Here is a 6550-nt window from a genome sequence, read left to right as displayed (position 1 = left end):
TGCCCTGAGCTTAGTACTTGGCCTGATCCTGTGCCTTGGGCTTTTCTGCCTTGTACCAGATTGTGTGACTTGTGATTAGTCTTAGTCTTGAGCCTGGTCTGTAGCCTATTTATTTGTATTGACCTTGGTCATTGGACAGCAGAGGATTTGGAGCTGTGTATCAGTAAAACCGGTTTTTCACATAAGAGACATTGAGAGGGTTGTAAATTTACAATGTCCAGGCTTCTCCGAAAAAATCCTGTCCTGCTTTCCAGCAGAAGGCGGTTCCTACATTCCATTGTTCTGGGCAGGGGAAACCTTACACTACATATGAGGGTGGGGTGATGCAGGATCCCGTATTAACCCCTTGTAGTATCAACTTGGCATCCCTGCCCCTACTCCAAACACTGCTGGTATCTCCGCCGCCACCCTTGCCTATGTTTTTATAAGAGGTGACTGTGTCACTCCTTCCCCCGCTCCGGATATTGAGGGACAGTGGAAAATCAGTATTCAGGATTTCTGGAGTGAGTCACGGAGAACACGCCTGCCATCGCTCCGGATGGGGCACTGCTATGTGATCCACCATCAATGCATCCAGAACATACTCAGGTATTAGTCCAAGTACAAAGGTCAAGAGGCAGATGTCCCACGTATGGATCTGGATGTCTATGATGAAATATTGGCTTCTGATAGTCACCACTAGGGGGAGCTCACTGTATGCAAATCATAAAATACACCCTGGAACCAGGTTACTGTGGAGTAAACCCACTCCTGGCACTGTAGGGGTCAATATAACAGAGGGGCAGGAAAATTGGACCCCCGCCCAATCCTAAAGTAGTATCTACTCTCCTTGGGATGACTTCTTGCGGTCTACCACCCCATAAAGCATCCATAGGATTATAGAACACTCATATCATCATCATATCCTGATGGTATGTAGCGGTATTATAGTATATACTGTATATACCGATCGTGAACTCTGCGTCACCTTTCGAGGAGAATTTTACCGTATCCTATCGAGATGAGTAAATTATAACCTGACGGGTTTATATTTAGTCACAAGTGTCCTGTAATTCTTCCTCCTAACTACACCCACATGCTGTTATTACATTGAAACTGGCTCTACTGTAAACTTTAACTGCACCGGCCCGCCCCTTTAACTTGGCCACACTCTTAAAGGGGGTCTATTACTTATAAAATTCCCCTTGAAGTAATAATTGTGCTGTGTAGAGGGCTTTACAAAGAAAAAAACGAGACCTCTGTGACCACAAACTGACTAAGGAATCCAGAGATAATCATCTTTTTAACAATATGTAAATCAACCTATAAGTGCACTGGGGGCGGAGTTTAGTTACCCATTTTGCTTATAGTCAGCTGCAAGTGCAGTAGATCTACCCTGGAATTTGTGTCCACTGTCATCCCATTAACTGTAATTGAGTTAATGAATTTTTAACCTGTGGCAGGGTTATCTTTAGAAAAATAAGGACTGCCCCCGTTGCACTTAGAGACTAATTTGCATATTCATAAAAAGTTCATTATCTCATCATTACCTTATTCGTTTTTGAGCCAGAAAGGAATGTTTTTAAGCTTTTAAACTGCCTGCATACTAAAATATTATTAGTGTGGGAGACATTTTGGACCCAAAAAACTCCCTTTAAGGGCTCATAATTGCCCCAAAATGATCATTTATGTATCTCCCTGAGGCAGGCATAGAAGCCATCCCCTCAGAATAACATTTATATAGTGAAATAGTTTCATTTTTTTGGTTCCTGGGCTACTCCTCTGTTCATAGGAAGTTACAGCAGCCAACCAGTATCCTTTCATATCCAACTTCCTGTTTCAGAGACCCGCCCCTGAGGAACACATCAGAAATGATGTATACAGAGTGTAAGGAGTATGGTGGCCCAGGACTATGGGTAATAATTCCAAATTGTCCTGATGAATGGTGGGTACCTAAAGGGGCATGTTATGATTTCTTTCCATGTTACGCCCGAGGCCCCATTACACAATAGCGCTAATAATTCTCACATGTATCTGCACATTACACAATGTGGTGGTTACAATAATAATGCCACACCCAAAGGTACAGTCTGTGCAGACAGGTGATGTGTAATACAGTATGTATCAGGTATCTAGTTAAAGCTACAAAAGCTGTCACCCATCAGCCAGGACAACATCTGCAAGATTTTGCGTGGGTTTCCTCTGGGTCCTCCGGTTTCCTCCCACACTCCAAAAACATACTGGTAGGTGATTAGATTGTGAGCCCCATTGGGGACAGGGACTGATTTGGCAAGCTCTGTGCAGCGCTGCGGTATCTGTGTGCGCTTTATAAATAAAGGATCTCTAAATTATGGGTGACAGCTTTGGATGTGAAAACCCCTTTAACTACATACCTTGTACCATGTTTTTCAATCTCCGGACAACCCCTTTAAGAAATACATGACTATACACATACAAGTGGAAGGAGGACTATGGATGAATCTATGAAGGCTCAGAAGATCTCCCCGAAATCATATTCTGCTGACTGTAAGGTCTTCGTCTATTTAACCCCCCGGCTTCTTGATTGCTCTGCTGCATGGAATTGTGGGAGATGTAGTGCGCAATACAAGGTAACCTGTAAAACAAAATGAGAAAAAAAATCCATCTACTACGAAGCACCACATGAAAGGAGGAGCTTTTTTTAATGGTGTATTTACATTATTGCACTCAATGGTACTCTTGATGCAGCTTTGGGTGTGACTAGAGTATGAATTCTTAATTGGCATTATATGGGGTTTTTAAGCTGTATAATTTCTCCTGACGCGGTCTTCCCAGGATCACGCGGTGACTGTCCTCACACATGGATCTCTAGCAGAATTTGGCAGATTACGAGGGGGGTGGTGGCATGGGAGCGCGGGCCCTGATCTCCGTATAATACGCGCCCCGCTTGGCGTTCAGTACTGTTTACGCCACACAAAGGGGCACATTGTCCGCAGACTGGTGATAAATGGCACAAAGAGGCCGGGAGAAACATCAGCAATGGGTGGAGATCCATTACTGAGGATGAGGGCAGCCCCCACAGGACCTTACGCCGCACCTTTCAGGACCCTTTGGCTACTGTATGTTCTCTGCTTTACATAGGACCTGTACAAAGTCACTGATTTAGTCTGGTTTAGACTTTGTATGGGGGTCTCCCGACTCACCAAAGGATAGAAGGATGAAGCACCTTATATCACACCTTCCAGGACCTGTCTGGGTCCTGTATCTCTGCGGCTTCAAAGATAGGACCTTCTCTAAAGGACTCGAAACTCATAAGACAAAAGTCATTTAACTTCATAGATTTATTTTATGTATATGGGGGTCTCCTGACTCACAACAATGACCTTAGTGAGGCACCTCATATCACACCTTTCAGGACCTGTCTGGGTCCTGTATCTCTGCGGCTTCAAAGGCAGGACCTTTTCTAAAGGGCTCGACACTAATAAGACAAAAGTCATTGAAAGTTGTGGATTTAGACTATTTTATGGATATGGGGGTCTCCTGACTCAATACAATGACCTTATTGAGGCACCTCATATCGCACCTTTCAGGACCTGTCTGGGTCCTGTATCTCTGAGGCTTCAAAGTCAGGACCTTCTCTAAAGGGCTCGACACTAATAAGACAAAAGTCATTGAAAGTCGTGGATTGAGACTATTTTATGTATATGGGGGTCTCCCACCTCACCACAATGACCTTGGTGGATAGAAGCACCTAGGGGTCTCTTATCCCTGCACCTTTATATACAGGACCTTTTCCGCTGTCTGGGTCAGTCACCTTTATAGCCCTTCATAAACACAGGAGATCTATAAGTTATCTGATATATAGGGGTCTCCTGGCTCCTTTGTTCCCACAGAAGCCACTGTTAGAGGTTATCTGGAAATGGTTATTCCTCTCTCCCCTATAAAAACACATGCATGCCTGGCCGATCCAGCAAACTCCTCCCCATTCTGTGGCCCCACCCCCTCCCCGCTCCATGTAAATGTAATGTATAGAAAAGAAGGTGGTGGGCGGATGACATTTGATGCCCATTCTCCACACCTAGTACAGGTATCAGTGACACCGTGTGTGCAAGTGCCGGACCGAGCCCAGAACCATAAATATCTGGGCGGGTTTTATGGTCACTTGTTCTATATTATTACTTTTATTACTATTATCATTTATGTGTCATTATATCTGGGCACTATATGGCGGTATTATATTGCTGTCTTCAGCACTATATGGTGCTATTACATTGGTTGTATATAGTGTTGTAATACTGGTTGTATATGGCAGCTTTATGTCGGCACATTATTATACTGGTTACATATGAGATTATTATGCGGGGACTATGTAGCGGTATTCTGTAGGAATATTATATTGTAACTGGAAAGTGCTTGCGCACAATATGGTGGTACTATAATGACTCTACATGGCGCTGTAATGTAGGCTCTTTAAAGTAGTGTTTGGATAGCCTTCAGATATTGAATGTTATTTTTGCACCATATGGTGGTATTATGTGTGCACTATATGGTGGCATTATGTGTGTGCACTATATGGTGGTATTATGTGTGCACTATATGGTGGTATTATGTGTGCACTATATGGTGGTATTATGTGTGCACTACATGGTGATATTAAGTGTGCACTATATGGTGGTATTATGTGTGTGCACTATATGGTGGTATTGTGTGTGCACTACATGGTGATATTAAGTGTGCACTATATGGTGGTATTATGTGTGCACTATATGGTGGTATTATGTGTGCACTATATTGGGCTATTGTGTGTGCACAATATGCTGGCATTATGTGTGCACTATATGGTGGTATTATGTGTGCACTATATGGTGGCATTGTGTGTGCACTACATGGTGATATTAAGTGTGCACTATATGGTGGTATTATGTGTGTGCACTATATGGTGATATTGTGTGTGCACTATATGGTGGTATTATGTGTGCACTATATGGTGGTATTATGTGTGTGCACTACATGGTGATATTAAGTGTGCACTATATGGTGGTATTATGTGTGTGCACTATATGGTGGTATTGTGTGTGCACTAAATGGTGGTATTGTGTGTGCACTATATGGGGGTATTGTGTGTGCACTATATGGGGGTATTATGTGTGCACTATATGGTGCTATTGTGTGTGCACTATATGGTGGTATTATGTGTGCACTATATGGTGGTATTATGTGTGCGCACTATATGGTGGTATTGTGTGTGCACTAAATGGTGATATTGTGTGTGCACTATATGATGCTATTGTGTGTGCACTATATGGTGGTATTGTGTGTGCACTAAATGGTGGTATTATGTGTGCACTATATGGTGGCATTATGTGAGCACTATATATGGTGGTATTATGTGTGCACTATATGGTGGTATTATGTGTGCACTATATGGTGGTATTGTGTGTGCACTATATGGGGGTATTATGTGTGCACTATATGGTGGTATTATGTGTGCACTATATGGTGGTATTATGTGTGCACTATATGGTGGTATTGTGTGTGCACTATATGGGGGTATTATGTGTGCACTATATGGTGGTATTGTGTGTGCACTATATGGTGCTATTGTGTGTGCACAATATGGTGGTATTGTGTGTGCACTAAATGGTGGTATTGTGTGTGCACTATATGGTGCTATTGTGTGTGCACTATATGGTGGTATTGTGTGTGCACTAAATGGTGGTATTATGTGTGCACTATATGGTGGCATTATGTGAGCACTATATATGGTGGTATTATGTGTGCACTATATGGTGGTATTGTGTGTGCACTATATGGTGGTATTATGTGTGCACTATATGGTGGTATTGTGTGTGCACTATATGGTGGTATTATGTGTGCACTATATGGTGGTATTGTGTGTGCACTATATGGTGGTATTGTGTGTGCACTAAATGGTGGTATTATGTGTGCACTATATGGTGGTATTGTGTGTGCACTATATGGTGGCATTATGTGAGCACTATATATGGTGGTATTATGTGTGCACTATATGGTGGTATTGTGTGTGCACTATATGGTGGTATTATGTGTACACCATATGATGCTATTATGTGGCCCAAAATGTCTTTACCAGACGTATAACATCCTGCTCCTGTTCCTATTCCCATGGATCCGCACGTGTGCCAGATGCCGGACGGAAAAACTAAATCCTAAACTGTTTTTCATTTAAAAATCTGCTTTTACTCGTGTTTCTACTACATTTCCCATCATTGTCCATCCCCCGCTCTCAGTCCGGGACTCATCATGTGCCTACAATTAGATGATACCATCATGCGGGCATCATGTGAGCACAGTGTGGCGGACTGGCGGTATTATGTTATGTATGAGGGCAGGGTATAACACTGCTATATAGAGGATATATGACCCATACCCTGTATAGCGGCACATTAGACACTGCTAGGAGGACACCATATGGCGCTGTATGACATGTGTGAGCTCCACACTGTTTGCTTCTGCCATTTAGGCAAAATATGGCTACAATAGAGCACCACTACTAATATTAATGGAATGAGGGGTGGATTGCGGTATTATTTGCGCCCTATAGCGGTATTAT

Source organism: Engystomops pustulosus, chromosome 4 (assembly GCF_040894005.1).
Source record: "Engystomops pustulosus chromosome 4, aEngPut4.maternal, whole genome shotgun sequence".
Classification (NCBI taxonomy): Eukaryota; Metazoa; Chordata; class Amphibia; order Anura; family Leptodactylidae; genus Engystomops; species Engystomops pustulosus.
Note: the sequence above shows the minus strand (reverse complement) of the source record.